This window comes from Rhyacophila brunnea, unplaced genomic scaffold, assembly GCF_057557595.1.
Source record: "Rhyacophila brunnea isolate RB1 unplaced genomic scaffold, BYU_Rbru_1.0 scaffold_1, whole genome shotgun sequence".
Classification (NCBI taxonomy): domain Eukaryota; kingdom Metazoa; phylum Arthropoda; class Insecta; order Trichoptera; family Rhyacophilidae; genus Rhyacophila; species Rhyacophila brunnea.
This window is the reverse complement of record NW_028232751.1, coordinates 63,812,948-63,830,405: the sequence shown is the minus strand read 5'-3', so window position 1 is coordinate 63,830,405 and position 17,458 is coordinate 63,812,948. Positions and strand designations below refer to the sequence as shown.

At 34.0% G+C, this 17,458-nt stretch overlaps 1 long non-coding RNA gene across 2 annotated transcripts; it reads left to right on the top strand.

Annotated features, from left to right (window-relative positions):
- The first annotated feature begins 2,346 nt into the window (after positions 1 to 2,346).
- Positions 2,347 to 17,010, top strand: LOC147080090 (uncharacterized). 2 transcript variants are annotated; one of them, XR_015072022.1, is made up of 3 exons: positions 2,347 to 2,540; positions 13,682 to 13,837; positions 15,353 to 17,010. It is a non-coding gene; the product is annotated as an uncharacterized LOC147080090 (long non-coding RNA). The 2 variants fall into 2 exon arrangements; XR_015072028.1 differs by lacking the exon at positions 2,347 to 2,540 and adding an exon at positions 12,133 to 12,301.
- Positions 17,011 to 17,458: the final 448 nt, after the last annotated feature.

The window sequence follows — 17,458 nt, the reverse complement described above, 5'->3', positions numbered from 1 at the left end:
TTTGCGCACATTTCAAATTACACACATCGCATTGATATGATTTTACACCAGTATGAGTAACTTTATCCCTTTTAAGATTAGTAACCGACGAGAAATTTATAAAGCAAACATCGCATCCATATGGTTTTTTACCAGTATGTGTTCTTTTATGTGTTTGGAGATGAACACGCTGCGAGAATTTAAGTGAGCAAACGTCGCATTGAAATGGTCTTTCAGCAGTATGCGTCCTTTTATGTCTTTCAAAATGACAGGAATACTTGAATTTTTTTGAGCAAACACTAATAATTATTCAATATTCTTTCTCAAAAATCTCTTTATCTAATTTCTCTGTATTTTATGTTCTTCTTGCTTTATATATTGTTAGGCCTAATTATATTATAATTTATATGGAAACTTTGCTGGTTGCAATATCTTTTTTCTAGTCTATTTTATACATATTTGTAATCTATATTCTTAAATGTTTGTTTTCCCTAATAAAAAAATAGAAATATAATAAAAATAAAATATATTAAGTAGGTACGTCATTTCCATCCTAGAGCCGGGGTGCAAAGTTATGAAGCGTATACTCTACACCAATGACATTATTAATGAACGACGCACTCAATACAGTAGCTAGCAAATAAATTCGCGCATTCGCATGTATAGGTAGGCGTCATGCAATTTCCATTATGCGATATCACGCATCGGGAATTTATAGCAATATGACATTTATTGTAATGGCGTTAGAGCAGTGTTTCTAATGTCAATGTTCATTTGAGCGAACCCGTTCGACCCGAACCATTCGGCAGACCCAACAAAAAGCATCAGGAATTTATAGCAATATCACCTTTATTGTAATGGCGTTAGAACAGATTATGCCATTCGGCAGACCCGACAATAAAGTGAGTGTCATTTTCTTTTCCACATGATTCGTCCATATTAAATGTCATTGCTCTACACCTACATTAACACTATATGAACCGAAAAGTCATTTTTAAACTTAGTTTCCTTATATATTATTATTATCCAATATATAATCAAAATATATTATCGACCAAGGGTACTTAATGGAATTTAAATTTAAATTAATAAATATAAATTTACCAAATAAACAGGAATTAACTGTATTAGATTACAGTGTGTATTCACCATTGGTGGTGTTTGAAAATGCAGAAAGGCAATACTCAGATCGCAAAAAATTACTCAAAAAGAATACGTTAAAGTGCCCACCACCACCCGTCATATATGCACAACCGTGGATATGCACGGCCGCTTTCTATGACGCTTTAAACGTGTCTGAAAGAAGTGATTTTAAGTGCTCATTCCGTCCCAAGACGGAGCCGCACAGGACTGATGCAGCAACCATGCAACTCAAAAAGAATAGTAAAAACCTTAAATCAATCAGAATAATATACTTAATCAAATATTTGCTCATGTTAACTCTTATTCGAAAAATTTGTCTGGTTGTTCCCGCAGTTTCTTGTATAAGTTATAAAATTCTTCTGTTAAAGAGCTTTCCATATTGGTTTCATTGTTCCCATATTTTTCTGCAAAGTTTTGCTATTTCAAATAGGAGTTTTCCAGCAAAAACTTTTGTGCGTTTATGGTTTCCTATCCCTGATTTGACGCTGAACACGACCGGATGCGCGCGGGCTACCACGGACACTCTACCCGTGCCCGTCCCCGCGCCTATTCCGCGTCGTACACGCCCCATGACTACGGCCAAGTGCTAATTGCTGTTGATAAAAGACACTTTTTGTTCTCATTTAAGAACCGACATAAATAGTGCACACAAAGGCTTATGTCAGTCAAACGTATTTCTTTTCAATAAACAACTATAATGACGCCCCTTATTTGCATAATGTCGCATGTGACTTAAGTACGCACACGTATAAACTGTTAAAATTCATTGAAATTGGATCATTTAAAAATATTCTGCAGAATGACAAAACCACAAACTTACTTTGTTGCCATGCCAGCATGTGACGTGAGCATTTCATCGCAGCATTATTTTGCTACAAATAATAATGTTATGACAAAAGTACTTTCTGATAGAATTGGTAGATTGAGGTAAAAAAATCCCTTGACTTTGGTTTAAAATATAATTTCAAGAATTTGAATTTGAGATTGAATTTCTCGGTAAACATTTTTGGTCGGAAGAGGTACTTAAAAAAAGGGTCTCGGAGTTTCTCAAATTCTCCGCTATTTATTTCTGAGAAAAAAAAACTTGTACATTTTCAAGAGATAACGCGTACCATATTTTTTCTCCAAATACTATAATTTTTGAAGTTCTGTACTTTAATTCCACAATTTCAACAAAAGATAATTATTTTTGTCTATGGCTAAATGCAACGTCACGTCACGCCTGTTGCGTTCTGTGTGCCACAATAAACATGACCAATTGCATGCATAAAATTGATATTAAACCCCAACGAGAAGACTCCGAACCTGGTGCAGAAGGGAAGCAATGGTTTGAGGTACCTGCGAATCATGATCCAAACAGAAAACTGCTTACCTACATAAAGCAAGAAAACACAGACGAGGCCGGATACACTTTTGAGGTTAGTTTTTCATAACGGGATTGTTACACGTCGTAGTTTTGTTTGTTTTAAGATGTGTAAATAACAGTGTATGTATTTGTGTAATAAAAACCGCGTGCGTCACAGTTCCACCGGCCTACATCACCCGTATAACCCCAGTTAATTTTGCTGCTAACACTCTCCCTGCAGCTCGAATTCGTAACTATCGACTCGTGTGGTCGACAACCGTGTGGGATGACAAGTTAGTATCGCCCGTTTCATGCCGTATACGATAATACCTATTTTTGAAGCCACTCGCTACGGACTATTTTAATTCGCGAGTGACCAGTTGGCAACATCGCCAAAACCGAGAAAATCGGTGTCTATGGTACGAGATGAAACGTCAAAAATGAAATGTCAAACGAAATCATTATTTTTGTTGGTTATGTTTGTGTATAATTACAATATTCGATTGATTTAGTATAATATGATATAGATATATGTACGTAGAATATAACCTTACATAAATGCGAAACCATATAATATTATTACACTGTAAAACAAGATTTAACAAAATAAACACAGTGTCTTCAATAGCATTTATTTTTATGTAGGTATTTATTCATTACAAACCATTATAAAACATTAACATAATTAATTGAACTCAAGATAACAGAGTATTAACTAACATTGTGAATAGGTAATATAATAATTCGGCATCTTTATTGTTTATAAATTGGTAATTGCCGTGTTCTTTCCGTCAGTGAACTCATTCATTTTGACGTTTTGATTTTCAAGGTCACTGTCACATACGAAACGAAATATCAAAATAAACATGGAAATCGGGAAATAGGTAGGTATATGAATTCACGTCCTTCGTCGTGCAAAAGTAGCAAAAGAATGGAGAGGTTTCAATTAAGTGATCTTAATTGAAATGAGGTAGGTAAGGTTATGTCCGTCTCAACATTATACCTACCTACCTACGACTTTTTAATTCTCCATGGATATAATATTATAAACGTAATAATGTGTCAAAATATAACATACATCTTCTATGTCTTTGATTAATTTTAATCTATACAACCATATTCATTTTTTCGCATTGTAAACTCTTCACGCTTGTAGGTAGGTAGTAACATTAAACTTACGATAATAAACCTATATGGCGTGAGAATTTGTATAATATATCTCACAAGCTCTTTGTTTAACCGAAAATTACGTATAAATAGTGCATCACTGAGTGAAAAAGCATTTTGACATAAGTTAACATAATTATTTGATCTGTTTCGCGGATGATTACGTGATCCTAAAAGTGCAGCAAAAGTAACTATTTATGGGATTGACATATTTTACAATAATTGGGTGAACGATACAAATCTATAGCAATGCTTTGGCGAAATATAAAATAATAATATGTAGGTAATTATTCTCGCGAGCCCAATAATAAAATACTATCTTTTCGCAGCCTAACCTTTCACTTTTATTTGACAGTTCAAAACTAAACTGCGTTATCGGCGCGAGACATCAGTGCGCATGCTCACATACTCAACTCGTATGGGGGACTATGGTCACGAGTGCCCTTTGGTATGGGCAATAATGTCGACACGGATTATGACTAATTCAGGTAGTGATAAGTTTCGACATGCCATATTTCGATAACCTACGTCACTTTCGCGAATAACTACGATGTTTCACACGACTCGCAAGCTCTAAGCCCTCTTTCAGACGGGATTCCGCATTTACACATAACTAAATGGGAGCGTTCAGACGGAAGACACCCGTATCGCACTTTTTTAAGCCACCTGTGTGGCGGAGATTCCGCATTTACACATAACTAAATGGGAGCGTTCAGACGGAAGATACTCGTGTTTACTAGAATCGCACACTTTTCCTTTGCCCGCCACAATGTCAAGCCGCTCGAACTCATTATTATTTGCAAACGCGGTTTTTATTACCTTTTTTTATTCATTGCCTCGGTCGAAACTCCGGCCATCGTAATAATATTAATAATTAATACAAAGACCGCTTTGATGCGGCGACACGTGTGCTATTATTATTATTGAAATTGAATTTATCATTGAAACATAATTAATATTAATAGGCATGTTTTTTAGCTAAATAGAAATTTCTTCAAAATAAAATGCATAAATGAAAACAGTGTTTCATACTGATCACGATTCTGAAAAAAAAAATTGATATTATTCTGTTTTCAATAAAAAAGACAATTTACAGATGGTGGTGTTGGTGAGAAAATTTCTTACGATCGATTTGATGAAATTCATTATTGACAATAGTTTATAATCAAATAGATCAGTTTGGTCGAGCATCTTCAAAATACCTACTTAAGTAGGTATGTCAATAAATAAATACTAACAAGTTTTTCTCTCAATATATTTACCATACTTTGTCGTGTAATCATTTTTATTGCTGAAGCCAGGTCTAATTACCTATTGTCTTTTCATTGAACTCCTCGGCGCTATTTATTTTGTAAATTTTAATTTATCATTGACGCATAATTAATATTAATAGGCATCTAAAATATCTCAAATTATGTGATTAAATTATAGGTACACAACTTTGGATATTTTATAGATAGGAAATATATTTTTTTATTATTTGGTTAGGATGGGAATAATGAAGTTTGTATTTATCGAGCGTTCATCACTACAATGTACAATACAAAATTTGTCATTGATAGGGAACCTTTTTCTTAACATACGGTAGGTGAATTTTAAACACAGCAAATTTTTCTATGATAAAATTAGGCAATCTCATAATGTATATAAATAAGTACAAATATCACCAACAAGTTAATATTAATTTAAGTAAACAATCGAAACCGACGTTCTCTATAATTTTTTTTTATTCAATAATATGTACCTATATTTGTTACTGTCATTCAATTGAAAATTTACGCTAGGATAAAAGCGCTTGTATATCAAAATTATGAAATAAAATGTGGAAAAAGTAAAAAAAATAAAAACCTTTTATTTTCTAAAAGTGTTTTTTGAATGAAATATGTAGGAAAGTACCTGCCGTTGCATGTCATGAATCATGTGTCTTTCTACGTTATATATATTTAAATCAAATAATAATACCTCAGTAGCGAAGGGTGGAGGTAGGCTTTTAAGATCCACTATATATAGTGCACACTAAACTTTATCAGGTATTAGTATTTTTTTCATTGAAATAACACTACAATTTACAGAAGCTGTTGTTTCGTTTTTTTAATTCAATTAAACCTTGCGAAACCAAGCCATAATAGATAATAGTAAAAAAATACCTATCTATAAAATATCTAAAATTATGCAATTAAACCATACATAACTTTGAATATTTTAAAGATAGAATATTTTTTTTTTAATCTTTTATAGTTTGGTTTAGACAAGGCTTAATGAATTAAAAAAAACAACCAACAAAATGTGTAATGATATTTATTCTTAATCCAACGAAAACAAATAAGTATGAATGAAAAGGTATGCACAATTTTGTCGTAACGCCCAAAATATACCAAAATTAGTATGGTTTGGTTTAGGCAGGGTTTAATTGATTTTAAAAATCTAACCAATAATATCTGTAAATTGTTCAATAAAAACAAATACGTATGACTAAAAAAGTCTAATGTGCACTAATTATGGCGGATCTTAACAGCCTACCTTCACCCTTCGCTCCTGTAATACCTAAATACATGATTGAATAGAACGGGCGTGTGTTCTTTTAGAAATGAACGCTAGCCTGCATTTTATCTACTTAACGTCTTATAACTAATTTAATCACGGTAAGTGGTATAGTGTGACATTTCGGATTAGTAGATATAAAATATTCTAAATCTAAATAAATTAACGTTTAGTATATTTTAGTTAGTTATAGTATTACTTTAGGTAAATATTAGTTGGTATTTGTATGTATCTATATTAGTTATAGGTACCTGCGAAAAAGCTATTAGATATAATATAATTATTAAACAACGTATTCTATACGCATTGTATAAAATAAATGGTTTGTTATTGCTGCATCGACTAAAGAACATTTTTATTGCGGCAAGTAATTTATTTATGATTCAACGTCGTAATAATAATACGTAATAATACGTACCAAGAGATGAATATACCTGTCGCCTGCTGCTTCGTGGACTATGAAAAGGCATTTGACAGTCCTCATCGTGAATCTCTGTGGAAAATTCTGCTAGGATATGGTGTCCCACGGAAACTGGTCGCCGTGATAAGTGCTCTCTACACCAATACAGAGTGTCGCGTGAGAGCAGCCGGAACATCCTCTGACCTCTTTGAAATCACGTCAGGAGTCAAGCAAGGATGTGTACTTGCGCCCTTTCTTTTTATCATCATGATGGATTTCATAATGCGTAAGACGGTTTGCCCCGACAGTGGGATACGCCTACATCATGATGACACAAGCGATCTATGCGAAGAAAGACTGTGCGACTTGGAGTATGCAGACGACGCAGTCGTGTTTGACTCGACGATCGAGAGGTTGGAGGTGACCGTGAACAGGCTAGCCGCGAACTCGATGCGTGTGGGTCTTCATCTGAATGCCGCTAAGACCAAATCCATGTGCAGTGCTGCTTGCATCGACGCCGACACTCCTCTGCGGGTTTCTGGTCTGCCCGTCGAGCTGGTGTCCAGATTCAAGTACTTGGGTGCCACAGTTGCCGATGATGGTGGTATTTCTAGTGAGCTTGGAATCCGCATGGGTGTGGCGGGCTCTGCGTTCAACCAACTTGGAGTCGCATGGAGGTCAAGGCTGTATTCTGTGAGGACCAAATGTCGTTTGTTTAACGCGTGCGTGCTACCTGTGCTCCTGTATGGCTGTGAGACACGGCATCTTACTAAGCTTCAAGAGTCACGGCTTTTGAGCTTTGAGAATCGATGTCTCCGCAGAATCTTAGGGGTACATTGGTACGACCGCGTTACAAATATCCGAGTTCGTGAGCAGACACAACAGCCTTCGGTGATTTAAGTTATCACGAAGAGACGATTCACGTGGCTGGGACATGTATTCCGGATGCCGCCAAAGAGTGCGGCACTTCGTACCCTTGTGGCACAGCCTCAAGGGTTCCGTCGCCGTGGCCGGCCCTCCCTCACCCTGCAGCGATGCTACAAAAGCGACCTACGTGCTGCAGGTCTGACATGGCGGGAGGCACAGGAGTTGGCGATGGACCGAGGGAAGTGGCGCCAACTTGTGCTTGCCCTATGCCCCAATGTTGGGACGTGACAGGGTGAAAGAAGAAGAAGAATAATAATAATAATAGTATTGTATTCGTCGACCAACATGTGATTATTATTATATTATTATTAATTAGACGATCGTAATGAAACCGCACCATTTAAATTAAACCGCCTAACGCAAAATTGGTTTTACCTTTCACATTTTGTACTGTGTTCTCGAAATATATTTAGAAATTGAACGATCTTTTGACTTATAGATATGAAATTTTCGGTACATGTAGGAGAAGGGTGTACAAAATGGCATAGTGTTTAGTTTAATGAAAAAAAGAATATCAAAACGTATAATTTATTATAAAAACGGAGCACGAATAAAGTAAAACTACTTTAAAAATAAGAAGTAAAAACGTGTAGTTAAAAATAATTTCACCCCTCCGGTTGTATAAAATGGTAAACGACATAAATATTTGTCAAAAATAGAAACAAAAATATATTATCAAATAAAAATTTCATATTTTGACATTCAATTTCCACTGGAAAAGTAGTCATAAATCTTCCAAGATGTTTATCTCCTTTTTATTGTTTTATTTCTATTTAAAAAATACCTTCTTTAAGTTCTTCCATTCATTTTCACAGCTTAAACTGCCTGATTTATTTTCATTGTATCCCATGTCTCTTACAGAGTTTTACGTAGGTAATTTCGGAACATAATCTTTCAGAAACAATAAAATCACATAATATGCCGTTTTAGCCTACCATAATGTATGCCATTTTATCCCAAACAAATGAATTTGGCAAATTCGTTAAAAAAAATGCAGTTTACACTTCAGTAATTATGATAAATTTACATCGTAACACTAATAACGGCTACTTAAGCTGGTTTATATATATATATATATATATATATATATATATAGATTTAATAATATAAAATACATGTAATATTACCTCTTGTCGACAAGCTGCAAAAATATTCGTTTGGTTCACAAATCTTTCCACTGTATCTTCTTGTACGGCTGTTTTGAGTAAACTCAATATGGCTGAATATTTAAAAGAAGGGTCATGCATTGTTCCTGAGCTAGTTGCATCATGTTAGACTGCACCATTTCGCCAGTAGAGCAAAAGTTTATTTTTCCCCACTGTGCCATTTTGAACACATTTCCCCTACTATGAATGATAGACTATTAATCCTTACAGCGCTGACAGCACAGCTGTTGTATCCTCATTTGGTGGCCATTATATATAATCAGCATGTTATTTAAACGTGGTATTTAAATAATAATTAAATGTTCCGTGGTGAAGCGATTAAACGTAATAATTAACTCAAATCATATAATTTTGCACTTGTGGCAGTTTAGTTGTGATGGTGCGATATGAATTCAGTGGCTGCTATAGCCACTGCAGTGTAGAGTGGCTGGATTCTTCGGTGGCTCGACACCGGAATCCCGTCTGTGAGAGCTCTAACATAAGGCCCCTGTACTTCAAACTGAGTTTTCTTAACAATTGATGGCACATAATATCATTGTCATGGTTATTGATATCATTGCCCACAAACAATGCATTTATTTCCATAAAATAAAGTCAGCTGCTGTAAACATGGGACTCCGGATAAATGAAACACACAATACATTCCTGTTCTCGACAGTGCAACAAATGATAATAAAAGATTTATTACTGGTGGTGACCATTTTGAAACCGGATTCATTTGTTTTCCTAGGGTCCGCTGTCAAAGTTAAAGTTAAAGTAAACAATTATTTTTAAAAGTAGGCAATGCTCTTCTTTTTCTTTGTTCGTTGTTTTTTTTAAACCTTTTTTACAAATAGCAGAAATTAGATTAAACAAATTAATATTTAGAAAACAAAAATGTAATACAATATCGCACCGTGAGTGTAAAACCAACGTATGTGCAAATTACATAGTTTGGAGATATAAGGGTTTGAAGTTTTCATTTGGTCAGGATAAATAGAGTTTCTAAAATAAAACCATAATATTTGGTGTATGTATACATTATGACATGTTCTTTTATTAATTTCATTTTTTTTCATATAAATCCATCAAGATTACAAGTTTTAGCAGTTGCTATGGTTTTACACTTTCATGATGCATAGAAAATGTTGATATTTCGCAGTTACCTGAATTGCAGTAAGATTTTTATTGGGAACTTTGGTAATACCATTATAATATAATATATTATATTATTATTAAATAAATCAAGAATGATATTTACCTATAATATTTTGATATTTTAAGCTTACTAACTATAATTTATTAAAATAGATGCATACAATTTTAAACCAAAATAAAAATAGCAAATTACAATAATTATAATGTTTTTATAATTAATTTTATCGACGTCAATTAGTATCTGAATCTGTATTTAAATGTGTAGATGAAGGTTTTTTATTATAAAAATTGTGGTGTATTTCTGGTATCACTTTTGATGAACATAGGGAAATCAAGTCATTTAATTTTGCTTCGGAGATCCGAGGTGGTTTTATAAATGCTTTGTGTAGTTGAGGTTGTACTGATTGACGTCCGCCCTGACGTTTTCTAATATTTATTACATCAAACACTTCAGTTTCATACTTTCAATAAGGGTTATTACAGGCAATAAGGATTGTTTTTCCTCACTTCAATAACGCGAATGTCTACCCAACTAACCTTTTTACTATTTTCGTTGAGTTGAAAATTATTGCCCATTTCATTTGCTAACTTGTGAAAATCAAAAATTTCGTCAGTGCCAATTTCCAGTGAATCACTGGAATCCACTGTATTGGTATATAAATTGGACCTGACTTCAAGACTATTTTTTTGTTTCTCTATGCAAGAGTGTTATAGAGTCACCCTCGTTCTAGGTGTGTCCTACAACCAAAAAGTTGTGTGTGATTTTTGGGATATTAAAATTCAGGACGGCGTATAAATACATTGCTGTAATAAATTTATTTTTATTCTGTCCGGCACAATTATCCGAATAAAAAATGACTTCCTTCCCAATTGATTGGTCTTCCAAAAATTTTACAACACAAGAATCAATTGCATTGGCCCCTTTGTTTGTAGTCCCTTCATGCTAAACAAAACAGTAACCATTTTTATTATTAATGTGTGTAAGATGGTAAAATTATAGGTTGAAAGCTTTCTTTTATAATATAGCACTGATATCTGGGCATTTGGTGTTGATAATATGGCCTGCAGATTATAGCAACATACTATTTTATTCGTCTTTCGCCTTCTGTGTTCTCAATAATTGTTTATTTTTTTTGATGAATGTCATATATTATTTAACTTGAATTATATTTTTCTCTTCGCTACTGCAATTTTTATATTTTTCACAAAAGTCACATAGGTCCTTGTTTGGTTGAAAAAAGCCTATATTATAATGGGTATTGTTCCTCTTGCAAACCAGCAGCATCCTTATCTATATCCAACATGGGTTCTTCAGCATCAGAAAATGTACTTGTCACATTTTTGAAAATCTGTAACATTGCAAAAACAAAAATATCATAGATCTGATTGATATACTGTTGTGTTAATTGAAAGAGTTTATTATTATTGGTGCATAAAATAAATACATAGGTACATAAGATAAGTCGATAATAATAAGTTTCATAACAATAATAATATTAAGGTTAGTTTTGTATATCATTTTAGTAAAATATTTTATCACAAAGTCTTACCTTTTTAGAAGTTTTTCAGCTTTTAAAGCTAACTCCACCATCATTCGAATCCTTAAACTCATATTTGATAAAAAAAAAAAAAATACACTGCACTACATTACTTGAATCAAAGGAAACAATAATGTGTTGTAGAATACGTCTGGATGCGTTATCAAAGTCTTAACACTGAATCATTTCAATAATTGCCTGCTATCACAATAATAAAAACAATGCCACATTGCATTCACCAAAAGAATGCGTCTGATGCTCGGGTTTCACAATTAGTCATGGATAATCATTTGCAGATACTATGGTTTTACATTAACAATGGAAGTAAATCTTTGTATTGTAAAACCCAAATATCTGTCTTTTTTAATGAAAATTTTTAAGTTTGCAGTAACTTCAATTTTACATTATCAAGTTTATGACTTTTACAGTTGTTTTGCATTTAAATCTCGAAATTGAAAAATTTGCACTTGCTATGGTTTTACACTCACGGTGCGAATTATGTTTAAGGAAAATTCTCTATAATTAAATGATTCAAACCGAATAAGAAACATGAGATCTAATAAACCCTTTTTGGAAAACATAGCATTAAGTTCAAGTTAAACAAATATTTTTTTAATAGTAGGCAATGCTCTTTTTTTTCATTGTTCATTTTTGGTGAACCATTTCCACCCATGGTGACACTGTAGAATGATTTACATAAAATATTTATTGTTTTTCGTTTGTTGTGGCATCTTTTAATTATTTAGTTTTGTACAGTGGCAATACGTATATATTATCTATGATCATGACACGTGACAATAAAATATGGATGTAAAACGCGAGTGTAATATGGAGGAATCTGAAACAGAAAGGCAGCCTTGTTCTGGTGTACCGATTAAGCATTTTAACAGTCTTGACTCTCGCACGTTTGTAAAGAAAGAAAATATCGACGAATCCAATACTTAATTGCTATATTGAGGTTAGTTTTTGACAACGAATTGTTATTTTTATAATGTTTGAGATTTTCACGGTTGTTTTTTTTATCGTAATAGATTTTTGGGTTTCAACCGTGTGTACTTTTTCCTTCTTTCCTCGACATTTCGGGCTCGTTCCAGAGGCCATTATCTCTTCAGAGGACATGACAGGACGGGAGCACGATACGTCGAGGAGAGAAGGAAGATGTACACATGGTGGACACCCAAAAATCTGTAATGTATTGTTATTTTGACAACTAATTCCGTTCATCATAAAGGTAGTAGGAACATCATAGTACTTAAGTATATTATTTTCTTTATGATTTGCTATTTCGTGTATCCAAGCATTGGAATGTGATATTTTAATAAATTGTACTGTAGGTCTATTCTTAACGGTTGCCTATCACTTAAGCACATTTCCGTTATTTTCATTGGTTCAAAAATTAACACAAAAGAGATTCTAAAACCAAAACAGAATCGACGGCTATCTCTAATTCATAATACGGCGATAATTTAGGTTAGTAGACTTCATGTTGGTCAAGTTCGGATATGTTCGTGCTGCCAAACCCAAAAGGATAAAGTCGAACCAGCGCCATATAGTCGGTAATGAGCCAAATACAAGAATTTTGTATTTACACGTCAGGCATATCATCATAACCTACAATTTTATTAGACAATATTATGTCGTTGCGACTGCAGAACAATATAGTCGAATCTTGCATCTCAATTCTCAATGTGGACAGTTGACGTAATCACTCTCGTTCTCAAAGTTGGCACGGCTAAGAGACGGGATGTTAAAAGATGGGTATCACTATTTAACAGTTAAGACGGTTAACTTTTTACATAATTAACCGCCAGAATACCTACCTACGTAAAGTGATAAATGTAATATATTTATGACAAATAACTCTTTTTTGATGTCAGGATAGGCCTGCAGCGCATCTATTCTATACACAATTATTCGGCCACTACAGCAGCTATCTAGGGTACCCACTTTTTATCGAAGTATTAGCACTTATTGTAACAATTACAATAAGTTAGCCGTCAAAACTGTCTATCTCGCTCTAAAATTTACCACAGCCAAAAGAGGTAGGTACTGTTTGTTATAACAGCACTTTTTGTAATTGTTACAATAAGTGCTAATACATCGATATAAATCTACACTAGATAGCTGCCGTAACCCCCGAAATCAGTATTGTGTATATAATAGATGCGCTGGTGTGTATAAATCGCAGTGAGTGTTAAACAATCAACAAAAGTGACATTTACACATTATTTGCGTGTCCTTTCCAAAATTTCTTACAAAAATAGTATTTATAAAGGTACCTATATTATTTTAACTGTTATTATGATCGCATGGTTTTTATTATGTGGTTTCATTTTAGTACCAAGCAACGGACCTGACTGATGTAAAACCCGAGACTGACCTTCGCATTGATGATGTCAAATGCGAGTTTGTCGAGGACATATCACACCCTTCATGTTATATCGAAGAACCTCAACCTGGATGCTCGTATTCAAATTATCCATCAGTACATCAGGTAAGTTAAATTGTATATGTCAAGCAGTGATATCCTGTGGGCATAGGCAGGTCATGCGTTGCAAAGGGGTAGCACATTTTAAAAGTTTTTGAGAGCAACGGTAGTTTTCCATAGAGCAGACGATATTGTGAATAGAAATTATCTTAAAATTTAAAGAATAATCCTGTCAACGAATGGATATTTTATATGGTTTCATTGACATCTTTTGCACTAGCTGACGATAAGATCGTTTTAAAATTAATCCTAAAAAATCGCGAGTAACTTGTTCGTAGAATATGATTCGTATTGGATCTCTCACGGCTGTGTGAGTGTGAGAAAATGAGAGAAAGTGAATTCACACGCTGTTAACTCGTGAGTAGTTTCTTGTTATCATCGCATAGTAGGATAATAGTCTGTTAATCAATGCCCAAAAGAACGCAAAAACATAGTTTCAACGAAGAATGGGTATATAAATGTCTCTTTTTGGGTTCCATAGTTCACTTGCCGCCCCTTAGCAACGAATGTCACCATTTGCCTGTTCTGCTCGACTTTTGACTTTTGAAAATCGATTTCTCCGCCGAATTAATACGACTGCGTTACAAATACTGGAATTCTTGAACGGACACGTCAGCTCTCGGCGACTGAAGTTGTAATGAAGAGACGATACGAGTAGAGGATCTTGATAATCTCACAATAAATTTAGGGATTCCAATCCCGGGATCCCGGAATCCTGAGCTATTTTTGATACCTATGAATCGCGGGATTGATAAACATAATCCCGAAACTTTCGGGATTGATTTTTTTATCAATTTTTATGGAAAATAAAATAAAAACGAGAATATGACAGAAAAAATACTTTTAATAACAAATAACTACATTAGAAATAAACTGAGTTTGAATGAAGTTTAATTTATATCCATGTGTAAGTTGCCGAATCATTTTATTTTTTATATAAATTAATAAAAATGAGAAAGATTGGAAAAAAACGATGCTTAGCATTATTAACAAAGTAATTCCACCATGATCTCATACGTTTTACGGCAGTTTCATACTTGGCTGACTAATTAGATTTATGAAGCGGAAAGGCCATAAGTACACCATGATTTGCTTTACTATTTTAAATCTCGCTAACCCATTCATTTAGTCTTTACTATCAGAAACAGCAATCTCATATTAAATTCACATTATTATTTATATTACAATATTATTTACTCCATTAAACTATATTATACAATATTAACAATAAATGTCTTATATAGTATAAATTATACTTGATTTATTTTTGACCGATTTTATCAATGTTATTAATTGTAAATATAAAATTTTATATTAATAATGGAAAAATGCCAATCCCGGGATCCCGGGATTGTCAAATTGTAATCCCGAAATCCCGGTATCGGATTTTTGGTTCGGGATTGGATTCCCTAGTCACAATCATCAAATTGAAATTTGGCTTAAATTGTGAGGAAATAAATATAAGTAGTCAACAATGTACGTATTGCGTTCACTTATATTATATTATTGTGATATTTTCAGATTCTGGCAACTAAGATGGTAAATATTAAATTTGAAAATGATTTTAATAAAAACCCCATCGAATTTGAGGGTGTCAACATTAAAGACGAAATTGTAGATGATGTTTCGAGTCTCAAATTGTCTCAAAGGATAACAAAGGTACAAGCAACTTGCGATGATATACAGATTGACGAGCAAGATATTAAAAAAGAGCTTAAAATATGTATTGAAAGATACACAAATATAGACGCTGTCACGGGTAAACCAAATAATATTCAAGCAAAACCCGTTATAAACACAGATCAACAACAAATATTTGTGTGCAAAATATGTCTTGATATATTTGAATCATTAGTCTTATTGAACCTTCATAAAATGTTGCATGTAAAAATAGTTATGAAAAATACATATTCTGGTGCCAAGTCATGTAAGTGTGAAAAATGTAATTACTCGTGTTTAACTGATAGTATCATGAAAATACACAAAAAGACTCCTCGCGGAAAGATATTTAAATGTGGTGTTTGTAATTTTTCATGCAAAAAAATTGGTCATATGAAATATCACAAACTGACTCACTCTGGTGAAAAGCCATTTAAATGTGAAAAATGTTATTACTCAAGTATATCATCTAGCAATATGAATAGACACAAACAGTCACATTCCGATGTGAAGCCCTTTAAATGTGATCAATGTCCTTACTCAAGTAACTCACATCGTTATATGAAATGTCACAAAATGAAACATTCTGATGAAAAACCATTAAAATGTGATACCTGTAACTTCTCGTGTATACAAAGATGTCATCTTAAAATACACAAAATGACTCATACTGGTGAAAAACCATTCAAATGTGGTGATTGTGATTTTGCGTGTATAAGATCTAATACCCTAAAAAACCACAAGATAACTCATTCCGGAGAAAGACCATTCCAATGTGACGAATGTGATTACTCATCTATAACATCTTATCACATGAAAAGGCATAAAACTACTCATTCTGGTAAAAATAAGCGGTAAGGATAATAAACTTAATTTTAAACATGTATCCAAAATATTTGAATAAAGAGTTTCCCACAGAATGGGTCAGTACATCTGGACAGCAATTTATTGTACAATTCCTAAATAATTAATTTAATAAGTAAGTTAATAAGCATATTGCAAATGTAACGAGTATTGTCACTAAGAGAAATATTCTCTGTGACCTTCAACCATCGTGGTTAAACTAATCCAAATTCAACAATGGCTGCGTGGAATAGAGCATAGACGAATAGGCGGGGGACGGCGAAAGTGACGCGGGCAAGCTTGGCGTGTCGAGCGACGCGGACGGTCTTCTAGTTGTTACCGTGGGCGGAGGCGGTCGGCCTCCGGAGCCGCAGAGCCAAACTTCTTCTAGTGCGTACCTATGTCAGTGGTTGCAGGAACACTCAACGTGTAAAGATGATGTAATTCCTATTACATCAGGCAGGACTGGAGTGGGCCAGCGTGCTACAGCACGCGGGCGAATTTAAATATGTATCAGTGTCATTTCTGTTAATGTATAGTTCGTAAGATTAGCGTATAGGTTAGCGGCGGAGAGGCGCGGTGGGCGGTATCCGTTCTTTTTATATAGCCTGTTTTTAATGTTCAAATGTGTCACTGTATTTAGTTGTTAAATGTTGTTCAATATAGCGACTTAATCCATAATCATTCTTTTTATTCATACATTAAATTCCCCAACACAGTAACGGTCTTTTGCAGTTGTTTCCCGTTCAAAGAAAAACTTGCTGGCGTCCATCCGGAAGGATGGAGATCGCCTAATTGGTCAATAAAGCGTGCAACAGTCATTCCAGACTCCATCAGAGTCTGGGAGTCCACGCCATGGAAGCTATTTCCTAGCGTGGATTTTACTGCTTTGAACAGGGCGCGGATTCTCCCCCCTGAGTAAGAGTACCTCATGTTCTACGCCAAAATGGTGGCAATCAGGTGGGTGAGTTAATGAGCAAGGTCGATGAGCAATAATAATTCCATAACTCTACAGTATGTAGATATAAGTTTATAAGATACCTGGCTATAAATGTTTCATTACACATTACCTACTAATACCAAATCTACCTTAACATATAAATGTCCTAATTCTCTATTGAAAAT